The sequence below is a fragment of the Hyperolius riggenbachi genome, chromosome 4, assembly GCF_040937935.1.
Source record: "Hyperolius riggenbachi isolate aHypRig1 chromosome 4, aHypRig1.pri, whole genome shotgun sequence".
In the NCBI taxonomy this organism is placed as follows: domain Eukaryota; kingdom Metazoa; phylum Chordata; class Amphibia; order Anura; family Hyperoliidae; genus Hyperolius; species Hyperolius riggenbachi.
The window spans coordinates 471,999,926-472,024,993 of NC_090649.1; the positions used below are offsets into that span (position 1 = coordinate 471,999,926).

Genomic DNA, 25,068 nt, shown 5'->3' on the forward strand with positions numbered 1-25,068 from the left:
AACAGTGTCACTCTGTGTCTGATCTTTAAATAGTAGTTTAGCAATAAAAGTGGACCACATGGTAAGACAATAACAGTTCTTCATTCACCTGAATAGAACGGACACAGGCGATATGGGAAAACACTTAACTACGTCGCTTAAGGGATTCTGATGAGTATTCCTGTCCATAAGAGAACGATGTTGACAGAAGATTTCGGACCTTTCACTCCGACTAACGATTACATAATGGGAGCTGTAAAAAGTCCCTCCCATCCAAATCAAATACAAGTCAGACAACCAAAATGAGTCATAATTAGCTTTATAAACACAAAGAAAAATACTTTGACAAGGAAGCTTGATAATGCTTCAGTAATTAGATCAGTGAATTCCTTCGGTCTGACATCACATGCATTGCTGCGATTGGCTTCTTCCCATATCCTCGTCTTCAGTCTTCCTGTGCTGTCCTATGGACCAACGTGGATTCACAGAACTCTGTTCTGTTTAAAGCAAATCTGAAGTGAAAATAAACGTATGAGATAATGATGTGTAGTACAGCTAGGAAATATTATAATTTTTTATTTATATAGCGCCAACATGTTCTGCAGCGCTTTACAGAGCACAATAAGACGACAAGGGGAACATAGATACAACTAACAAATGTACAGCAAAGTTCCAAGCAGCACAAATATTGTGACAAAACCAGTAAACATTAGGAGGATGACCCTGCCCTTGCGAGGTTACACTCTAATGGGTAGTGGGGGACACACTAGGTAAGGGGGTGGAGGATGGATGAGGCAGTGACCTTTTGCCTCTGATTACTTTGTGACAGATAAGTAAATAAGGGCTATAGAATGTTATAAGATTGTCTGAAAAGGTGTGTTTTAAGAGTGTGTTTGAAGATGTCTAGGTTTGGAGCACGAGGTACAGGCTGTGGAAGAGAGTTCCAGATAAGGGGTGATGCTCGTGTAAAGTCCTGGATGCGAGCATGAGAGGAGGTGATCAGCTTAGAGGCCAGGTAGCAAGTAGCAACAAAAAAAAGTCTAATTTTCCAGTAGAGGAAAGGTGGCCATACATTAGACGACTTGGCGGCCAATCGACCATCTGATTCGATTATTATAATCAGATGAAAATTGGTGCTGTCAAGTACATGCCCAACCGACAATGCAACCAATTTCGGGGCGGAAATTTGTTGCATATATTGGTCGGACATGCTGCAAGATTTAGGGCCGTCGTAGTCGGTCGGTGCGCGGCGGTAATGGTGGGAGATATCGGGACGAGTGACGAACGCAACAAAAATTCCAGCGCTGTTCCTGCAATGTATAAATGTATGTAATGTGTGCCTTTATACATTAGCTGTCTCGCGGTGTCCATCCATCTTGCAAAGTTCTGCTCTTCTGTTAGCCCCATACATGGCGCATAGCACGACGGCGCGTGTGACATCACATGCCACGCCGGCAGCGCGTAAGCAGCTATGGAAGAGTAGAGGATGCAGAAGAAGGATGAGCACCGCAACATATAACAGGTAATATACAAATGCACACACACGTACATTTATACATTAGGGCAACAGCGGCGAGGCGGCGGGCTCTGACGATCCTGGAGAAATTTGCTGGGATTGATCGTGAATTGACCCGACAGGTCTCTCTAATCAGATGCTATTCCCTATCTCATTTGATAAATGAGGACTACCTGTATTGGCTTTAATGGGTACCTGAAGTGAAAAAAAGTTTTATACATACCTGGGGCTTCCTCCAGCCCCTTTCAGGCTGATCAGTCACTTGCTGTCTTCCCACACCGCCTGAATCCTCCACTAGGTGGCCTGGTTATTTCGAAAGTTGACACAGGTGCAGTCCGATGCAGGCACAAAACTCTCATGGTGACAGGGATGGGGCGTGGTCGGGTCATGCATGCGCAGTACGCCCCGACTTAAAATACGGAAGCTTCGCGTAGTGCGAAGCGTAGTGTATGCGGATGCTTATGCCCTTATGCGGAAACATTTCCCAAATACTCAGCTAAATATGCGCATGGGTGAACTAATATATGCGTACATTCCACCTTCCAATGCGGAATTGTATACGTATAGAAGGGCAATAATATTTGTGCGCATGCGCAATGATCCGTATAGACGCAGTTACCGCACTTGTAGTTGACTTCGCAATACATACGTCAACTACGCGTAGCGGGCGAAGCATCAAATAGCGGTACTACGACTACGCGGAAATACGTACGTGATGTTTTTAAACTTCGTCTATAAACTACAATGCGTAGTTGCAGACTACGACGCGTAGATTCGCACTGGCGTAGTTTACGACCAACCCTGATTTTATGTATAAAGTCCCTATCTCAGAGTCACTTTAATAATAATTTTGCAAAAATTGCACTGTTCCATACACATAAAAAAACAAAACATTTCACTCACCACCCTTTAGGCCCCGTTCACACTTGAAAGCGCAAAACGCTAGCGATTATCCCTAGAGTTTTGCGGGAGTGATTTTTCTGTGATTACTGCGGAAAAATCACTGGACAAAGTAGCGTTTTGGGAGCGATCGTGATTAGCGGTTCTATACATGCTAATCGCGATCGCTCTGGGATCACCGCCAAAACGCTGCAGGTAACACATTTGTCGCTAATTGCAAAACGCCCGCGATCACAGCAGTGAGAACACTGCCATGGGGTACAAGACTAGCATTTTTAAAAGCCGTTAGCAGTTTGCAGTTAGCGGGAATTGCGCGATTCCCGCTTAGGTGTGAACAAGCCCTAAATGGCGCAAAATATAATAATGATGACAGTATTTTTCACGGCTAAATAGTACGCCACACTTTAAAAAGTGAGGGCCGCAGCTGCCCCACCGCGTTCCCGAAGAAACAGGCAGCCTACGAAAATATTTTTTTGCAGGAGACAAGCCGCCTTTGATGGGGGAGTGTGTTTCAGGCAGCGAGGGCTCTCTGCAACGCCGCGGGAGCAAAATAACAGAGGAGCCCTATGCAGCGAAATTAGCAAATCCAGATCTAGGTTAAAAGGACTATTTTCACAACAAGCGGGGTGAGTCATTCGCCCCGCTCATGTATACGAGTGGAGCAGCCTGCGTTTCCCCCATCTGGTTTAACAATCTGCATCACAAGGCTCCACGTTTCCTGTTACCCTGGGTAAGCTCATTTCAAGCCTAAGGGAAAATCTTACCATTTTTCTCCGATTATCTTTACAAATGTAAAAAAAAAAAAATCAGAATAATGTGAAATGAGGAGGTCCAACAAACTAACCACAAAACAAAAAGTTGTTTATGTGAATTAGAAGTCTGAAGGATCGTTAGGATGAAAGGGGAGAGGCGATTCCAAAAAATAATAATAAAAGAAAAAAAAAGGTAAAATGTTCCAGACTTTTTTTTTTCGCTGACGCGACTTTAATGCAAAAAGCAAACGTTTGGGGCTGTAATTCTGTCGTGGCACAAAACTTATGTAAAGTAAACCCATTACTTCCATTCACTAAAACACAGCAAGAAAAGTAAACTTAAAGCCAATGGGTACCGGATTAAAAAAGAAAAAGTCAGATACTCACCTAAGGAGAGGGAAGGCTTGGTCCTAATGAGCCTTCCCTCTCCTCTCCCGGTGCCCTCGGTGCTGCGCTGGCTCCCCCGTTCGCGTCCGCCGCCGCAGGGACTTCGGAGGTCTTCAGGAGCACTCGGGCTTCCGAAGACGGGCCGCTCCATACTACGTACGCGCGAGCGCATCATGGAGGGCGCTCACGCATGCGTAGTATGGAGCGGCCGCGTCATCGGGAGCCCGAGTGCTCCCGAAGGCTTCCGAAAGCTCCCGAAGGCATGCGGAAGTGGCAGTATTTGACCGAACTGGTCGAATACTGCCACGGGGGATCCTGTGCGGGACCGGGCACCGGGAGAGGAGAGGGAAGGCTCATTAGGACCGAGCCTTCCCTCTCCTTAGGTGATTATCTGACTTTTTCTTTTTTAAATTGGTAAACATTCACTTTAAAGAGAAACTGTAACCCAGGATTGAACTTCATGCCAATCAGTAGCTGATAGTGATACCCCCTTTCTCACAAGAAATCTTTTTCTTTTCTCGAATAGATCATCAGCGGGGGTCTGTATGGCTGATATTGTGGTGAAACCCCTCCCACCGTGTGATGTCATGACCATGGTCTGGAAATTTTAGCTGTCTGTGAACTTCGTTGCATTGTGGGAAATAACAGCTTATTCCAACTGCCAAGCAAGCAATATCTCCCTCTGTGCGTAGAACTCCGTACAGATCACCTGGCAGAACTAAGATGTCACCAACTGTGATAAATTTCAGAATATAAATCAGGGAGAGGAAAAACTGTACAATGGGCAAACACTGACTAAATATTCTGTAAATGAATATTGTAAAAAAAAAAAAAAAAAAAGCAATTTTATTAATTACGTTATTCTCGCTACATTTCCTCTTTAAAGGACATCCGAGGTGATAATAAACTTATGAGAAAAACAATTGTATCTATCCTCCTTATCCTAAAAATGACTTTTTTTTAGATATCCCACAGTTTTATTTTATATTTAAATCTAGTTTTTAAGTTTTTACTGTTTCATTGTCTCTGCTCAATGACACCTTCTTTTAAGTATGCCAGAGCTCAAATCTATGAATTATTGAGCCTTTTTATCTCTTTCCTGCTCCAGAAATCCATTAACTGACAGGAAAGTGTTTTTTGGCTGTTATTACTTATCAGTGAGGTTTATGCTATAGACCAGGCATGGGCAAACTTGGCCCTCCAGCTGTTAAGGAACTACAAGTCCCACAATGCATTGCAGGAGTCTGACAGCCACAGTCATGACTCATAAAGGCAAATGCAATGTGGGAGTTGTAGTTCCTGAACAGCTGGAGGGCCAAGTTTGCCCAGGCCTGCTATAGACTGACCCAGTCTGACCTGGTCCTGACCCGGATAGAAACTGTCACTTGCACACCTGGGGCTTGATTCACAAAGCGGTGCAAAGTGTTTGCACGCCAGTGAAAAGCCCCTTATCACGCCTAAATTCACTTTAGGCATGATAAGAAGCAACTCGCGCGAATTTTCCACGCGCAAAGTTTTGCGCGCGCAGCGTCCCCGCTTCGCGCGAAGCTCCCATTAAGCCCTATGGGACTTTGCGCGCGCACGTACGCGCGGAAACTTCGCGCGAGTTAGAGCAAAAATCGGTGATAACTCAGTGGTGCAAAGGTTATCACGCCTAAAGTCTTTTAGGCGTGATAACTGAGTTATCACCGCTTTGTGAATCAAGCCCCTGATGTTTAACTCTTTCAGGCAGAGAAAGAATAAAAAGGAACACAGCCTAGTTATTTGTGTGCTTGGTACTGTACATACACATGCCTATCTTATCATGTCACAAATCACCTCGGTTGTCCTTTAAGGCCCCCTTTACTCTTGCACTGGAAACCTGCATTGGGCTACCCCTTTTTTTTACCACAAGGGCCCACAAACGCAATGCAAGTCAATGGAGCCTTAAACACTTCATGCGGTGTGATGCGGTGAGCAAGAAGCTACTAATTCGACGCACGGGCTGCAGTGCGTTACCGCATGCACTGTGCTTGACGCACGGAGTGTACTGTAATGCAAGTCTATGGTCAATGCAGGCAGTGTAAACGATGAAGTGTGGTACGCAGGGGCGCAGATGCGTGATTGGCATGAATCCCAGTGATGTACTTCCTGTCCAGCAGGGAGTACACCTTGAGCGGGGTCGTGCCTATGCATATGACCCTGTCGACGCACTCTGCCGCAGGGTCATATGATTTACATTTTTTGTGGTGAGTGTAAAATTGGTCTGAAGAGAAACTGAGTTGGGAGGAATATGGAGGGTGACATATTTATTTCCTTTTAAGAGACTCTGTAACAAAAATGTCATCCTTTTTTCTACCATCCTACAAGTTCCTAAACCTATTCCAATGTGCTCTGGCTTACTGCAGCACTTTCTACTATCACCGTCTCTGTAATAAATCAATGTATCTTTCCCCTGTCGGACTTGTCGCCCTGTGTCTGGAAGGCTGCCAACTCTTCTGTGCTGATCTGTTATGCACTCCCCCCCTTCCGGCCCCTCTATGCACACTCCAGTGTGTGTATTATTTACATAAGCCAGCAGCATCTCTGCTCTTATCAGTGACAGAGAGCTGGATAAAAATCCTCCTCTGTTAGGCTGTGAAAGGAGCTGGCTGACACATACTGAGGAATTACTGACAGGGCAGAGCTGTCTGCAGGAAGAAATGATCAGCCTGGCTGTCACTAGTATTCAGTGGATGAGAGCTGCAGGGGGACAGAAGGTAAACACACAAATGATCTCTTGAGATTCAAAAGGAAGGCTGTATACAGCCTGCTTGTGTATGGATGTATTTTCTATGTGTGGACATGCTGTACATCAACCTACTTCCTGTTTTGGTGGCCATTTTGTTTGTTTATAAACAAACTTTTTAAAACTTTTTTTGACTACTTTTAATGCGGCGGGGAGCGGCGAAATTGTGACAGAGGGTAATAGGAGATGTCCCCTAACGCACTGGTATGTTTACTTTTGTGCGATTTTAACAAGATTCTCTTTAAGCAATACATATTTCCTGGCTCTCCTGCTGATCCTCTGCCTCCAATACTTTTAGCCATAGACCATGAACAAGCATGCAAAACAGATGTCTCAGACACTACTGACCAGAAAGATCAGCAGGGACTGCCATGCAACCAGTATTGTTTAAAAGGAAATAAATATGGCAGCCTCCATATGTCTCTCACATCTGGTTCCTTTTAAAGGACATTCAACTAGGCATTATTTTTTCATTACTCCTCCTTCACTTCTCATAATTGCTGAAGTGCCTGGAGGGAGGTGTGCACTGACTCTAAAATATCTAGGCAAATACGAAAAAAAAAACCTGTTTTGTGTAGTGATGATGACCAGGGGCGGATTTACCATAAGGAACTGTAGGCACGAGCCTACAGGCGCCTAATGATAGAAAGGTGGCTCACTTTGCTTCTCGAGTGCCTTCCTGCCTCCTTCCCTATGCAACTTAATATTGAGGGTTCTTCTGGCTACCTAATACTAAGGGGGACCTGCAGTGGCGGCGCTACACTGGGGCTTACCCAGGCTTCAGCCCCAGCTGGCAACTTGTTAGCCCCTCTTAAAGCCCCCCCGCTGGCCATGGCCACCGCAAGTCTGTACTTGCGTATTTTCAGAAGAGAAGGAGGATTGGAGAGGGGCTGGCCTGCTGGCTGACAGATGACAAAAAATGATCGAGGCGCCAGCCGCGCTAATAAGGGATGCGGGAGCCTGCTTTATTCCTCCCTCCCTCCTCCCTTCCTATGAATGCCCCCACCTGCTGTGAATGACTGTCCCCCCCGTAGGCAGTGTGTGCGGAGCAGAGCGGAGCGGTAGGTCCTCTTACCACAATCCATGCTCACCGGCAACTAGTCTCTTGCTTCCTGTTTACCATGACGTCACAGGAAGCAGGAGACTAGTTGCCGGTGAGCATGGATTGCGGTAAGAGGACCTACCGCTCCGCTCTGCTCCGCACACACTGCCTACGGAGGGGACATTTACAGCAGGTGGGGGCATTCAGAGGAAGGGAGGAGGGAGGGAGGAATAAAGCAGGCTCCCGCATCCCTTATTAGCGCGGCTGGCGCCTCGATCATTTTCTTCCTGTCTTCTCTCCCCAGGGCAATCTCCTCACACACAGGGGCACCTTCCTCCCCACCCACGGGCATTCTCCCCCCTCCACTGACGACCCCCCTACCCACTGGCACCCTCTTCCCCACCCACTGGCACCCTCCTCCTACCCACTGAGTCTATCCTCCTACCCACTGGCACCTTTCTCCCCCACCCAGTGTCACCCTCCTTTCCACCCACAGGTACCCTCCTCCCCACCCACTGGCACCCTCCTCCTACCCACTGAGCTGCCCTGGGGCCCCCAGCCCACCACCACCAGCCAGGCCTGAGCTGCCCTGGGGCCCCCAGCCCACCACCACCAGCCAGGCCTGAGCTGCCCTGGGGCCCCCAGCCCACCACCACTAGCCAGGCCTGAGCTTCCCTGGGACCCCAGCCCACCAGCCACGCAGGCATGAGGCCTCCAGCCCACCACCAGTCAGGCTTGAGGTGCCCTGGGGCCCCCAGCCCACCACCACTAGCCAGGCCTGAGCTTCCCTGGGACCCCAGCCCACCAGCCACGCAGGCATGAGGCCTCCAGCCCACCACCAGTCAGGCTTGAGGTGCCCTGGGGCCCCCAGCCCACCACCACCAGCCTGACTACATATACTGGGGACAGCTATACGCCTGGCTACATATACTGGGGACATCTATACACCTGGCTACCTATGCTGGGGACACTGTCTGTCTGTCATTATGTGCATTTACTGGAGAAAAGTTGTCTCTTATGTGCATTTACTGGGGAAATGCTGTCTGTCATTATGTGCATGAACTGGTGAAAAGTTGTCCCTTATGTGCATTTACTGCGGAAACGCAGTCTGTCATTATGTGCATTAACTGGTGAAAAGCTGTCCCTAATGTGCATTTACTGCGGAAACGCAGTCTGTCATTATGTAAATTAACTGGTGAAAAGCTGTCTCTTATGTGCATTTAATGGGGAAACTGTCTGTCATTACATGCATTAACTGGTGAAAAGCAGGCTCTTATGTGCATTTAATGGGGAAACTGTCTGTCATTACGTGCATTAACTGGTGAAAAGCAGGCTCTTATGTGCATTTACTGCGGAAACGCAGTCTGTCATTACGTGCATTAACTGGTGAAAAGCTGTCCCTTTATGTGCATTTACTGCAGAAACGCAGTCTGTCATTACGTGCATTAACTGCTGAAAAGCTGATTCTTATGTGCATTTACTGGTGAAAGGCTACCTGTCATTATGTGCGTTTACTTCATTTTTTTTTTCATGTAACTACGTTAGCTGGTACAACCACATTAAAGTTAGCCCCGCCCACATGACATCATGACCACGCCCAAATCCCCCACGCCCCAAGCCCGGCCTGCCAGCCCTCGTGCCCCCTTTGAGCCCCCCCAAAAATCTGAAGCTGGAGCCGCCACTGGGGACCTGTAGCTACCTACACAAGGCAGGGGAAATAAAGGAGAAGTGGCAGCTGGGCCAGCCAGCACACTTGTGGTGCAGTTTGGTGGGGGTTTGTAGGCTCATGGAGGGCGAAGTCTAGGGTGCCAGGACATCTGTGCCTATAAGCTTCAGTGACGTAAATCCGGGCCTAATGATGACACCTTGTGTTGAAGGCCCACTCCCCTGTACAGGGCTGGGAATAACATGAGTGGCTTCTATCATCTGTCATATGGAGCAGTTTTCTTCCTTGTCCAAAATATGTTCCTCAACAGAGTGTCCTTTTTACCTTGAGGTACAGGCAGACCTCAGAGCCCTGACCTGTAGTCTTAGCTCTCCTGTGATGGGCCATGCAACTACTCAGGTGTTGTTTGGTCCCCTCAATGTACAACTCTTTGCACTTCTCATCAATGGCATAGCAACAGAACTCTGTCCCTAGATGTACAATTTAAATCTACTCCCCCCCCCCCCCCCAACTTTTCACCCATTCTTTTTGCAACATAGTCCAGCTCCCGTCCCCTACACAAATTTGGGAAGTATATTATCCATTTTAGGTCAGGGGCGTAGCAATAGCCATAGCAGCCATAGCAACTGCTATGGGGCCCTGGAGATTAGGGGGCCCAGGTGATATTTGATGTATTCACCATTACCTTTCTTGTGTATCTCCACCCTCTGACTTTGTCTCAGTGCCCATGAACAATGTGCAGTGTAAATTGCATGAGAATGTAAATTACCCAATTAACTCCTATCCATAGGGTATATGGGGCAGGTGGTATTGCTTAAGAGTGCCTATATCTGAGGGCCCCATGAAAGTTTTACTACGGGGCCCTATGATCTCTAGCTACACCACTGTTTTAGTTATTTACTTAACATTTGTGTTTGGCAGATATAGGCTGTTTTTTAGCTGCAGATACTCTAAGATACTACATGTGGGTGGGGCAGATAATCCAAGGGGATGGTGCAGATACTACATGTGGGTGGGGCAGATAATCCAAGGGGATGGTGCAGATACTACATGTGGGTGGGGCAGATAATCCAAGGGGATGGTGCAGATACTACATGTGGGTGGGCATATACTCCAAGAAGGTGATACAGATACTCCAAGGAAAGGGAAGGGGGTACAGATACTCCAAGAGGATGGTGCAGATACTCCAAGGGGATGGTGCAGATACTACATGTGGGTGGGCGTATACTCCAAGGAAGTGATACAGAGACTCCAAGGAAAGGGAAGGGTAGTACAGATACTCCAAGCGGATGGTGCAGATACTCCTAGAGGATGGTGCAGAACTGCAGATACTCCAAGAGGATGGTGCAGATACTTCATGGGGGTGGGGCAGATGCTCCTAGGGGATGCTCAGTGGCGTAACTACAAACCCCCTGCAAACCTTTGATGGGCCCCTCATGCTCACATCCTTCTGTTGGTGGTCCTCATAGCCTGGGGCTCCATCTTCCAAGGGGCATAAAACAAGTGTGGACATCATAATCTTCACAACTATAACAAGTGTAGCCAGAAAAACAACCGATCTGAAGGATGGACCCCTTTATCGAAAGTAGGGAAGTAGTAGTTGGGGCCCCTTACATCTCTGGGCCCCCCCTGCAGGCTCAGGGGCTGCTTCCCTCTAGTTACGCCCCTGGGGATGGTGCAAATACTCAATGTAGGTGGGCATATTCTCCAAGGAGGTGGTGTAGATTCTCCAAAGAAGGGGAAGGGGGTACAGATACTCCATGGGGCTGGGGAAGATCATCCGGGGGGGGGGGGGGGGGTGCAGATGTTCTATGCGGATGGTGCAGTTACTCCATGGAGGCTGGGAATATACTCCAAAGGTATAGTACAGATACTCCATTGGGGGTGGGGCATATACTCCAAGGGGGTGAAGCCGCAATTCCAAGGGGGTGGGACTGCAGCTTGACAATAAGTAGTCAATGAAATGCTAATATTTCCGGTTTGCATGAAAACGCCATGCAAACTGTAGGCAGCTTGAAATTGGGCCAGTCAAAATTTGAGGATGTAATTGGTTGCCTACAACTTGCTTTCAATTTACCTGCAAGCCAGAATAATTTGCATCCCATTGGCCATCTCTAGCATGCAGTGGCTGTGGTGTGCAGGAGGAAATGTTTTTTCCGGGATTTGGCATCCGTGTAAAGATTGTATTGGTAATCTGGGCACTGCTGTTATTAGAAGATCGTGAATGATATTCAAATAATGGCTTTAGCTTTGGAAATGTTCGCGGCACTATTACCATTGCTTTCTAATGCTAACCTCCCCTCCATTCCCATCCATTAATACTAACCCCCCCTCACCCTAACACTAACCTCCCCATCTATGCCTCACACTAACTTCCACCCCACCTACACCTAACACTATTCCTGAGCACTGCATTGTTACATCTCCATCACAGCTGATAATGGTAGCCTGCTATAGATACAGCCTATACTGTTATTCAGCTATACACGCTCCACCACAGTCCGAAGCTCGAACATAGGGTAGCCAAACTCTGGTGCCTCTATTCACCAAAGCCACATAGCCATGGCAATTTTGAGTGGGAGCCTGGTTCTTTGGTATGGACTGGTACATCAGTCTTGAAAGAGAAGCTAATGAGGAAGAAAGAGGGACAAAGGAATTTGGTTCTCAAAGAGATGCTGTCCCTCTGAAACAGTTGTGAGATATGCTAACATTATACTCATCACCCCCCCCCTCCCCATACTCACTTGCAGAAGTCCTTGACTTAAGCGTAATGGGACCCTTTTCATCTAGCCATTGTCCCCCAATGTACTCGGTAGCAATGCAGCTCCAGCTGGCTATGTTTTGACACCTCCACTCAGAAACTCCTGTGGCGTCCTCACTTTTTCCTACCCTCATATATCTTATCACAAGCAGATTGGAAGGAGGTCAGTGGGTGCAACAACCACACCTCCCCTCCAACTGGCATCAAAGGGAGGGGGCTAATATTGTAGGTGCTCTGTCCTCTCTCATTCTCAGAAGTGGCCACAGAAGGTCAATGGAGCCATCCTCCAGCTTTCCTCCAAAAGCCAAGGAAGATCTGGGTGGAAGCCTCAGCATCACCTCATCATTTGGAGCCTCAGGCAATTTGCTGAGTATAATGTGGGGTGGGTGGAGGGTTAGTAGGAGGAAAATTATTCCAGAGCTTGGCTGAGAATGGGATTTAAAGATAAGCAACTTTTCCATTTAAGAAAGGAAAATAATCTGCACATTTATGCTAGCAATTAAATCCGCTGCTGGTGAGAGCAAAAACCAGTCCAGTAGAGAAAAAAAAATGCCAAAAAAGCTTTAAAAACCAGCCAAATAGCCCTGGGAGGAGATGGCCTCTGACCCCTCCACACTGGAACTGAACAGTACTTCTCAACAGTATAGTAACAACGAAATCCCAAGTAGATATTAAAATGCTGTGTATAATACATGGAGACGGGCTGTCTGAATCGGGTGGTTCCCGAAACACCCCAGCCATCATGGCTCACCAATCAGATTACAGAAGGGGCCTCCGTTCCTTGACTCTCAGTGACCCAACGTGGGCAATCGTCCAAGGCATCGGGCAGGCTTTAGCAGAGCACTGCTTTGGTGTTGGTGGAAATTCTCTTTCTTTATAATTGCGTTGGCTGCCTTCTCTGTCACACGTTGTAAAATGTTTTGAAAACTATTGATAGGAAGGAGCATTGGGAATGTTTAGAGAGAGCGAGAGAGAGGAGAGTAAGGCTCTTGTTGACTTTTCCATAAGGCACGTATAGATATAGGCCATGGATTTATGTAAACTGTGAGCTGAGAAGCTGTGTGTAATGGTAGAGAGAGAAAGATCCTTGGGGAAGCGGGGAGGGGGGAGGAAATATTTTCTTCATGAACACTTGACTTCCTGTCAGAAAACTGCAGTAGGACTGAAGTCTTTGTTTATATCAACAAAAAGGAAGCAAGACTACAGAAAATAAGTTTGGGAGAAAGTGGGTCTCTGCTGGGATTTTTTTACGCTCACCTCCATAAACAGGTAAAACAACGGCATCTAATATAGATTGGTGGTCATGGAGGTTAAAAGATATCTTTTGTGTAAACTGAGGCTTCTAACTAAAAATCCTGTCTTGGAATTTTGAAGAAATAATCCTAAATTCCTGTGTGAGAAGGCTGTTTCCAGGCTCTATGGATGAGTCTTGGGTTGCATCATCCTGCTGATCAAACCACAAACTGTGCTTCTTAAATAAGGGAACAAACACCAACTGTACAGCAGTCATAGTGAACTGTCAGGGCCGGATTTACCATAAGGCGCTGTAGGCATGTGCCTACAGGCACCTGATGATGGAAAATTGGCTCAATCCGCTCTCCGAGTGCCACTCTCCCTCCTTCCCTATGCAGAGTCCTTATGAGAGTGCCTGTTCTCGGCATTCCACTAACGAGATCTCCCTTTAGTCTAGCGACCTAATACTTGGGGGCACCTCTAGCTACCTTCTTAAGGGGCACCTGTAGATACTTTTGAGGGGCAAAGGAAGTAAGGGAGAAGTGACAGCTGGGACAGCCAGCACACTTGTGGTGCTGCTTGGGGGTTTGTAAGTTTGTGGAGAGTGAAACCTAAGTTGCCACTGCATCTGTGCCTATAGGCTCCTGTGAGGTAAATCTGGGCCTGGGAATTGACTCACTTGAAAGTAAAGTGGCCTATCAAAACTCAACTCCCTTGATACTCGGGGGTGGATGCCATCGAGGCCAGGTGCCTTTACTTGTGCCTTTGCCTCTGTTGAGCCTCATACACACGCCTGACTTAGCCCCCTCCCGACCGCCTAGCGCCGATTGGCGTTGGGAGGGTGGTAGCCCCAGGACCGTGTAACGCCAATTGGCGTCAAATCCTTGGGCGGGGTTTTGCAGAAGATTGCGTGCGCCAATGCGCGTGCATCTCCGTTTGAATGACGAAGCGATCGCCGCTAGGAGACTGTTAGAAGGCGAAACCGTTGTCTAGTTACATTGTACAACGCTGCAATCTACGGCAGCGCTGTACTGGGGACTGCCGTGTCACTCGGCTGTCCCCCGGAGATGCTCATGTCATGAGCGATCGGCTTTCATAGGCTGATGCCTATGAAAGCTGATCACTGTCATTGGCTGGCGGGAGGAGGGAGGAAGGAAGAAAAAAAAATAGGTAGTTTTATTAAAAAAAAAAAAAAAAAAAGACAAACAAATAAAAAAAACAAACAATAAACATCGTACACCAATAATGTAACAGCATTTATACTTACCTGATGCATCAAGATCAAGATAGCGCCGGACCTGGACGCCGCGGCCACAGGGCTCCGGATTTGTTACTTTTTTTCTATGTAGTCTCCCACCCTTACTCGCCTCCGAGCCTCTTTACCGCCGGGGTGAGATGTGGGGATCACGGGCATGCCGGTATTGTTCCGCACCGGCCATCGAGTCCAGCTGATTGTTACATCGGCGGTTTGGGGCGGCATGTGGGGGGCACCGTTCAGCTTGCAGAGGGACCGCTGCTCATTCCCACCGCCGCAGCTGGGTGCCGGCTCCACTGCTGCAGATCCATACTGGGCCGCTGACGGGAGATTTGTTGCTGCTGCACACTGCAAAGCGGGCCACAGCTGATCGATCCCCAGGGAGGCTTCCACAGCGCCGCGGGCCGCTCCGTCACCTAACACCTTATGCCGGCCATTGTTGCCACTGCGCTGGTCACCTCCAGGCCAGCCCCTCAGCCTACTTGTCGCCACTTCCTGCTTGGGCCACCCACGTGGAGGAGCTTTCGTTGCCAACGTCGCTCCACTGGCCGCTTCAGAGGCAGTCTTCTACTCCTCCAGCCCGCTAGACCTACCACGTGGAGGAGATCCTCTTCTCCAAGCTCTCTCGCAGGCCTGACCACCACTGGCAGGCCACTGCCAGGACGATCACAGCATCCAGCCCTCAACAGCTGCCACAGGGATCCGATCTCCATTTTAACATCATAGGCTGACATCACCCCAGGGCCCTCATGCAAACTCCAGCACAAAGGGGGATCCAGTCACTCCCCCACTGCTCCAGCCGTGCCAGAAGGGGTCAATCAAAATCCGCAGGGAGACATGCAGAGATCGCACAGAAGGAGCCACATCGCTGAACGGTCCCGCCGACCCTGATGCTCTGCCGCCATGGGACAAAAAACACAAAAACTATTGCCGCCTGCGTGAACGCCTGATCCATCTAAAGGCTGCCCGGCAAAAGGGGACTTTTTTTCAATGTCCTTACCTTCTCCATTTTCATTCTTTTTCCTCTTTGTCTCTCTCCCAAGGATGGACTGGGGGGCATCTGATTCAAAGTATCGCTGTAGAAGCGTTTTGAGTGCCTTATACGGCAGCGGATTACCCCCCGGTCCTCTCCTGGGTCCAGCTCTTGAGTTTCCTTCTATATCTATCCTTTTTATTCTATGCCGTGTATATTTGCTGTATGTAATGTATGTACCTACTGTAAGTATGCGTATGCACTGTATGTATCTACTGTATGTCTACTGTATGCTAAATTGCACCATTCTGCTACTGTACCGACCCTGTTGTGCCAAAATCAATTCCGGGTACAACTCTCGTTGTACTTGGCGAAATAAACCTGATTCTGATTCTGATTCTGATTTAGGCCATGGGCTCCCTTGCCATCCTCCTGTGATGCTCTGATCCTCCGCTGGTAGGCCCGCTCTTATCCTCCAGTTCTCCCGGCGATGGGAGCACAACGGGGGCACACAGGTGGCTGGGCCCTGCATGCACATAGTAAAGCACCATTGGCAGCGACTGGACAAAGAAACCTGAGAAGTGTCCTGGAAGGATTCCAGGGAGCCCATGGCCTAAAGGAGGCTGGAGGAGGCCCCAGATAGGTAGAACTGCTGTTGCATTATAGATCTTAGGTACACTTAAAATTACCCATAACTATGACCCCATGTTTGCTTGCAGCTTGTTCATTCTGCTGCAGCAAATGAGTTTCTTCTGTATTGTTTATGTGTGTAGGTTTTGTTTTTGGAATTGACAATTCTTGCTTCCGGCATGAATACTTACCCATACAGACTCCACTCCACTACAGACTCCACACCTTAACAGCCCTTGTCCTCCTTTTTTATTTAGTCTATCTTGTCTAAAGACATTGTAATCCTTTATATTTGCCATCCAAGCATGGCTAGCATCATTCACGTCTCTGCTACTCCTTCAGTTTCACAGTCTAGATCTCTCAACTTCAACTCAAGTTCATCCATTCTATTTGAAAGGCTTCTAGCATTGGTTAGTATACATCTGCCCCTTCTTGACCCTGGACACTACCAAGCTGCTCATCCATGCCCTCATCATCTCCCGCCTTGATTAGGGCAACTCCCTTCTGTCTGGTCTCCGCTTAAAACTCATTGCCCCCCTTCAATCAGTTATGAACACGTCTGCAAGACTCCTCTATTCTTCTCACTGCTCCGCATCTACAATCATCACCCCTCTGTAAATCCCATTCCCTGCACTGGCTCCCTATACGATCCAGGATAAGTTTCAAGATTCTATGCCTGGCCTATAAATCTATGCACAAAACCTGCACTACCTATTTCTCGGGGCTTGTTCACAGGTATACACCAGGTCCTCCCCTCCGGTCCTCCAACCACCTTCGCCTAACTAACACATTTCCCACTCCCATGTTTGCCTGCAGGATTTCTCAAGAGCCGCCCCCACCCTCTAGAACGCTCTTCCACCGCGCATCAGACTTGCTCCTTCCTTTAACACATTCAAGCAAGCCCTCAAAACCCACCTCTTCAAGATGGCCTATCCACCCCCTTCCACACAGTAACTCTCTGCTGAATACTTATTCCACAGCCCTACCTTGTGTGTCCACTAGTGTTGGGCGAACAGTGTTCGCCACTGTTCGGGTTCTGCAGAACATCACCCTGTTCGGGTGATGTTCGAGTTCGGCCGAACACCTGACGGTGCTCGGCCAAACCGTTCGGCCATATGGCCGAACTAAGAGCGCATGGCCGAACGTTCCCCGAACGTTCGGCTAGCGCTGTGATTGGCCGAACGGGTCACGTGGTTCGGACCCGAACGCGCTCTGATTGGCCGAACGGTCACGTGGTTCGGGTAAATAAATACCCGAACCACGTCATATCTCCGCCATTTGTCTGTGGGTTTAGCTTTGGGTAGGCAGGCAGGGTAGTTCGCGCTCCAGCCACGCTAGCCAGGGTCCCCCCTGTCATTGTGTCACTGCTGGGAACAGTAGTACACCGCTTGCTCAGCCACACTATATAGCATTCTGTTTACTGCCACTCTGTGTACCTCGCTCAGCCACACTATATAGCATTCTGTTTACTGCCACTCTGTGTCTGCTGGGAATAGTAGTACACCGCTTGCTCAGCCACACTATATAGCATTCTGTTTACTGCCACTCTGTGTACCTCGCTCAGCCACACTATATAGCATTCTGTTTACTGCCACTCTGTGTCTGCTGGGAATAGTGGTACACCGCTCGCTCAGCCACACTATATAGCATTCTGTTCACTGTTCTGTGTCTGCTTGGAATAGTGGTACACCGCTCGCTCAGCCACACTATATAGCATTCTGTTTACTGTTCTGTGTCTGCTGGGAATAGTGGTACACCGCTCGCTCAGCCACACTATATAGCATTCTGTTTACTGTTCTGTGTCTGCTGGGAATAGTGGTACACCGCTCGCTCAGCCACACTATATAGCATTCTGTGCACTGTTCTGTGTCTGCTGGGAATAGTGGTACACCGCTCGCTCAGCCACACTATATAGCATTCTGTTCACTGTTCTGTGTCTGCTGGGAATAGTGGTACACCGCTCGCTCAGCCACACTATATAGCATTCTGTTTACTGTTCTGTGTCTGCTGGGAATAGTGGTACACCGCTCGCTCATCCACACTATATAGCATTCTGTTCACTGTTCTGTGTCTGCTGGGAATAGTGGTACACCGCCCGCTCAGCCACACTATATAGCATTCTGTTCACTGTTCTGTGTCTGCTGGGAATAGTGGTACACCGCTCGCTCAGCCACACTATATAGCATTCTGTTCACTGTTCTGTGTCTGCTGGGAACAGTAGTACACCGCTCGCTCAGCCAGAGTATATAGCATTGTGTTTACTGCCACTCTGTGTACACCGCTCAGCCAGACTATATACCATTGTTTACTGACACTCTGTGTACACCGCTCAGCCAGACTATATACCATTGTTTACTGACACTCTGTGTACACCGCTCAGCCAGACTATATACCATTGTTTACTGCCACTCTGATTCTGCTGGGAACAGTAGTACACCGCTCGCTCAGCCAGACTATATAGCATTGTGTTTACTGCCACTCTGTGTACACCGCTCAGCCAGACTATATACCATTGTTTACTGACACTCTGTGTACACCGCTCAGCCAGACTATATACCATTGTTTACTGAAACTCTGTGTACACCGCTCAGCCAGACTATATACCATTGTTTACTGCCACTCTGATTCTGCTGGGAACAGTAGTACACCGCTCGCTCAGCCAGACTATATACCATTGTTTACTGACACTATATAGCAGACTATATAGCATTGTGTGTACACCGCTCAGCCAGACTATATACCATTGTTTACTGACACTCTGTGTACACCGCTCAGCCAGACTATATACCATTGTTTACTGCCACTCTGATTCTGCTGGGAACAGTAGTACACCGCTCGCTCAGCCAGACTATATACCATTGTTTACTGACACTCTGTGTACACCGCTCAGCCAGACTATATACCATTGTTTACTGCCACTCTGATTCTGCTGGGAACAGTAGTACACCGCTCGCTCAGCCAGACTATATACCATTGTTTACTGACACTATATAGCAGACTATATAGCATTGTGTGTACACCGCTCAGCCAGACTATATACCATTGTTTACTGACACTCTGTGTACACCGCTCAGCCAGACTATATACCATTGTTTACTGCCACTCTGATTCTGCTGGGAACAGTAGTACACCGCTCGCTCAGCCAGACTATATACCATTGTTTACTGACACTCTGTGTACACCGCTCAGCCAGACTATATACCATTGTTTACTGCCACTCTGATTCTGCTGGGAACAGTAGTACACCGCTCGCTCAGCCAGACTATATACCATTGTTTACTGACACTATATAGCAGACTATATAGCATTGTGTGTACACCGCTCAGCCAGACTATATACCATTGTTTACTGACACTCTGTGTACACCGCTCAGCCAGACTATATACCATTGTTTACTGCCACTCTGATTCTGCTGGGAACAGTAGTACACCGCTCGCTCAGCCAGACTATATACCATTGTTTACTGACACTCTGTGTACACCGCTCAGCCAGACTATATACCATTGTTTACTGCCACTCTGATTCTGCTGGGAACAGTAGTACACCGCTCGCTCAGCCAGACTATATAGCATTGTGTTTACTGCCACTCTGTGTACACCGCTCAGCCACACTATATAGCATTGCGTACTCTGCCAGTCAGTGTGTATATTGCTGGGATCAGTAATACTCCACTCACCGTCAACCACTATATGAGCTCAACATGAGTTCCCCAGAGACCTCCGCTGTGAGCAGCACTCCCAACAACAGCAACAGCCAACGCCCCACGCAAGCTATAACATCCACCCCAGCAGCCAGTGGTCAGCAGCAGCCCTCCCCGGAGGAGAACGTTGTGTCCATCAGTCCGTCGCCAGAGCGATTAATGAGGGCTGCCATTGAGGAGATGATGGGGCCTGATGTGGAGGAGGAGGTCTGGCTCAGGCCAGCATCCCAAGTTAATGTTGAGGACGATGAGGGGTCTGTGTCTGGGGATGTTGGGGTGGCAGAGGTGGTGGGTGGGTCAGACTCAGGAGAAGAGTTGTATGATGAGGATGATGATCGGGACCATCTGTATGTGCCTCAGAGTCCGACCCCGGAAAACATGTTGTATCGTGTGTTTAGGTACTAAAATCTGCGTTCCCTCCCAGTAGTGTTGGGCGAACAGTGTTTGCCACTGTTCGGGTTCTGCAGAACATCACCCTGTTCGGGGTGACTATATAGCAGACTATATAGCATTGTGTTTAATGCCACTCTGTGTACACGGCTCAGCCACACTATATAGCATTGTGTTTACTTCCACTCTGTGTCTGCTGGGAACAGTAGTACACCGCTCACCCGCCACTGTATAGCATTGTGCTCTGTGTCACTGCTGACAATAGTGGTACACCGCTCACCCACCACTGTATAGCATTTCTGTACTGCCACTGTACTGCTGCCAGTCAGCGTGTACTTTAAGGATAAGTGAAATGAGGAAGAAATCCGGTGAAAGAGGGAGGGGCAAGGGAAGAGGTGTTTCCCCTGACGGTTCACGTACAGGCCACAGGGGAGCACCCAAGAAAACCCACTCAATACTGCCCATGTTGTCCAGGACAACAACCCTCACAGATCCAAAAGAACAGGACCAGATAATTACTTGGATGACCTCTCAAGCGTCCAGCAGTGGGTTAAGCAGCACCAGCACATCACGCACGAGGTCCGAGTCCTCAGCCAGTTAAAGTCTGGGCTTTCTTTGAAGACTGCACTGAGGATGTTACCATGGCGATTTGCAAGGTGTGCAAGACCCGCCTGAGCAGGGGGAAAAGTATTAACAACCTCTCCACCACCAGCATGAGCCGCCACATTCTATCCAAACATCCCACTCTGTGGGCAAACGCGGCAGGACAGGGTACCACCAGCAACACTGCCTCCCTTGGGTTCACCAGACTCACCACCAGACCCGCCTCAGCAGCAGCAGTAGCCCAGCCATTGCGTGGTTCACAACATTCACAAACATCAGACGATGCTGACACTGTCACTTTCCGGACTAGTGCTCTTGAGGTCTCCCAGTGTTCATCAAACACAACAACCAACAGCCCTTCGGTGTGCAGCGCTACGGTTGAGTTGTCTGTCTCTGAGATGTTTGAGCACAAGAGGAAATTGCCAGCAAATGACCCCCGGGCCGTGGCAGTAACAGCCAGCCAGCATAGCCAAGCTTCTGGCCTGCGAAATGCTGCCATATCGAGTGGTGGAGACAAACAGCTTCAAGGGCATGATGTCAGTGGCCATCCCACGTTACGTTGTTCCCAGCCGCTACCACTTTGCGCGCTCTGCAGTGCCTGAGTTGCATGAGCACGTGGTCAGCTAAATAACCCGAAGCTTGAAGAATGCCGTTGCCTGCAAGGTTCACCTCACCACTGACACCTGGACGAGTGCGTTCGGCCAGGGTCGATACATCTCCCTTACCGCGCACTGGGTGAACCTTGTGGAGCCTGGCAGCGATTCCTCACCTGCTACGGCGCGGGTGTTGCCCACGCCGCAAACAGCTGGATAACAACAGCAGCACCTACCTCTCTGACTCCTTCTCCTCCAACGCATCTCAAAGCTGTACCTCATCCGGAAATGCTAACCCAGCACCAGCAGCAGTAGGATCGTGGAAGCAGTGCAGCACAGCTGTTGGCATGCGTCAGCAAGCGTTGCTGAAGCTGATCTGCCTTGGGGATAAGCAGCACACAGGGGAGGAAATTTGGAGGGGAATAAAGGAACAGACGGATTTGTGGCTGGCACCGCTGGACCTGAAACCGGGCATGAAGCTAGACACCTGGCACGAACTGGCAATGTACGCAATAGAGGTGCTGGCTTGCCCGGCAGCCAGCGTTATGTCGGAACGCTGTTTCAGTGCTGCCGGAGGCATCATCACAGATCGGCGTATCCGCCTCTCCACAGAAAATGCAGACCGTCTGACTCAAATTAAAATGAATCAATCCTGGATTGGAAACGACTACGCAACACTCCTGGACCCCAACCAAGTAACATGACCGATGAACATCTGGGATGGTTTAGCGTTTCCGGTCCCTGTTTATTGAACCTCTCATCTGTATTACATTTATGACTGCATGGCGGCAAAAAGCATTGCTGCTATATCCGCACGCTTTTTGTCCTCATGCAAGGCCTGGGTTGTTGTGTCTCACAAAGCGTGGCCTTCTCCTCCTGCGCCTCCTCCTGTTCCATCACGTGTGCTGCTGCTGCTGCTGCTGCTGCTGCTGCTGGGTTACCGTTGCCGGTCCCTGTTTATGGAACCTCTTATCTTTATTACATTTATGACTACATGGCGGTACAAAGCATGCTATCCGCACGCTTTTTGTCCTCATGCAAGGCCTGGGTTGTTGTGTCTCACAAAGCGTGGCCTTCTCCTCCTGCGCCTCCTCCTGTTCCATCACGTGTGCTGCTGCTGCTGCTGCTGGGTTACCGTTGCCGGTCCCTGTTTATGGAACCTCTTATCTTTATTACATTTATGACTACATGGCGGTACAAAGCATGCTATCCGCACGCTTTTTGTCCTCATGCAAGGCCTGGGTTGTTGTGTCTCACAAAGCGTGGCCTTCTCCTCCTGCGCCTCCTCCTGTTCCATCACGTGTGCTGCTGCTGCTGCTGCTGCTGGGTTAGCGTTGCCGCGTGGTCCCTGTTTATTGAACCTCTTATCTTTATTACATTTATGACTACATGGCGGTACAAAGCATGCTATCCGCACGCTTTTTGTCCTCATGCAAGGCCTGGGTTGTTGTGTCTCACAAAGCGTGGCCTTCTCCTCCTGCGCCTCCTCCTGTTCCATCACGTGTGCTGCTGCTGGGTTAGCGTTGCCGCGTGGTCCCTGTTTATTGAACCACTTATCTTTATTACATTTATGACTGCATGGTGGTACAAAGCATGCTATCCGCACGCTTCTTGTCCTCATGCAAGGCCTGGGTTGTTGTGTCTCAAAGCGTGGCCTTCTCCTCCTGCGCCACCCTCCTCCTGTTCCATCACGTGTGCTGCTGCTGGGTTAGCATTACCGGTCCCTTTTCCTGGAACCTCTTATATGTATTACATTTATGACTGCATGCCGACAAAAAGCATGTTACCTGTGCAAAGAAAACAGACATTTCCCGCATTTAAAAGACAGTTTTCCCTTTGAAACTTTAAAATCGATTTTCTCAAAAACTATAAGCTCTTTTTGCTAAATTTTTTTTTCCTCTTGTACCCACTCCCAAGGTGCACATACCCTGTAAATTTGGGGTATGTAGCATGTAAGGAGGCTTTACAAACCACAAAAGTTCGGGTCCCCATTGACTTCCATTATGTTCGGAGTTCGGGTCGAACACCCGAACATCGCGGCCATGTTCGGCCTGTTCGGCCCGAACCCGAACATCTAGATGTTCGCCCAACACTAGTGTCCACCTCCACACCCCCAACCCCCTTCCCCATCTTAGATTGTAAGCCTTTTTGCAGGGTCCTCCCTTCCCTAGTGTATTCTAGATGATTGTGTGCACTTGTCCTATGATCGCCTCATACTTGTGTTACTGGACCTACCTACCCAGCCCATAATCACATGATTGTACCGTTTGCCTTGTATAGCTTTGTCCTATGTTGTATAACCTTGTTACGTCTGTCATGCTTCGTATCATTCTAGGGGCTTGATTCACAAAGCGGTGCTAACTGTTAGCACGCCTGCGCGCAAAGTTAGCTCGCGATCTGATTGAGAAATCCAGTGCTAACCTACTTAGCACCCTGGTTAGCGCGTCTAAAGACTTTAGACGTGCTAAGTAGGTTAGCACCGCTTTGTGAATCAAGCCCTATATATTTATTGTACAGAACTGCGTAATATGTTGGTGAGAGGGTAGGAGGCGCCCGGAGTACTCGTGACATGGTAGTGATAAAATATCAAAATATCTCTGAGATAATCTCAGTAATTATATGTAAATATAGATAAATATGGTCCTACCTGAATAGAGATAAAAAAACTTTATTGGCGCCTAAGGTTGCAGTACTCTGTGCAAGGCAAGATATTCGACCTGAGGAAGCAGGATATTCCGTGAAACATGTTGTCATTTGTGCCAATAAATTTTTTTATCTCCAAAAACAATGTGATGGACTACTTATTCAGGTAGGACCATATTTATCCATATTTATCTATATTTACGTATGATCACTGAGATTATCTCAGAGATCATATAATTTGATATTTTATCACTACCGTGTCACGAGTACTCCGGGCGCCTCCTACCCTCTCTCACCTACGTTTTACCCCGTGCCAGGGGTTACCACCGAGGAAGGTGGACCTTTTTCAGAAATGGCGACCATCTACACCTAGACACAAGGCCGAGTGGGGACGGTACTTCCCTACATGCGCAACGCAGTGGTTGCCTCACGCAACCCACTTTTGTGGGTATATCTGACGCATAGATCCATTTATCGACCCTTTTACCTTACGGTACTACACCAGATTGGGCTCCCAGTTTCCTCTCGTCCTTTTTCTACCCTTCCCACCATGCGTAATATGGTGGTGCTTTATAAATACAATAAATAATAATAAAACATGAAACCACACTTTTTTTCCGTAGCACTTGCGAGAGCAGTAGAAGGTTCAGTCACCGTCACCATCTTATTTCTTGAGCTTCCCATACCCCCCCTTTCCATCGTCTATAAGTTTAGTCTACTCTGCGCGGTGATTCAGTGTCAGGTACAACACAGCTATTCTTAGAGGAAATTCCAGAACTCCCAGGTGAAGAAGAGAATGCTGGTGTAACTCCAATGCCTATATAAAAATGCAGAAATGTAAACAGAAGCGCAGGTATTTCTATGTTTATCGAATCCCTGACTCATCTGGAAGGAAGGAATGCCAGCTCTCTCCCATTCATTAGGCTGGAACAGGCTGGACTCCAGGGTCTTCCTAACACATGGACCAAGAATACAATTACAGGTCCACTATCACAAAAATTGTAAAATGTAAAAAACATGCAAAGACATACAAATAAGAAGTACGTTTCTTCCAGAGTAAAATAAGCCATAAATTACTTTTCTCATATGTTGCTGTCACTTTCAGTAGGTAGTAGAAATCTGACAGAACTGACAGGTTTTTGGACTAGCTCATCTCCTCACGGGGGATTCTCAGGGGTTTCTTTATTTTCAAAAGCACTTAGTGAATGGCAGTTGCTCCGTCCAACTGCCCAAAAAAAAGTGCAGCAAGCAGGGAGGCTGGCCAGCAACAGTGTATAA

At 48.4% G+C, this 25,068-nt stretch overlaps 1 long non-coding RNA gene across 1 annotated transcript in view; it reads right to left on the bottom strand.

The window, feature by feature from the left end:
* Positions 1-282: 282 nt before the first annotated feature.
* The window catches only part of LOC137570991 (uncharacterized), a 67,947-nt gene continuing 43,161 nt past the window's right edge, over positions 283-25,068 (bottom strand). Inside the window, exon 3 of the long non-coding RNA XR_011031271.1 lies at positions 283-491. This is a non-coding gene — a long non-coding RNA (uncharacterized lncRNA). The remainder of the gene's footprint in view (positions 492-25,068) is intronic.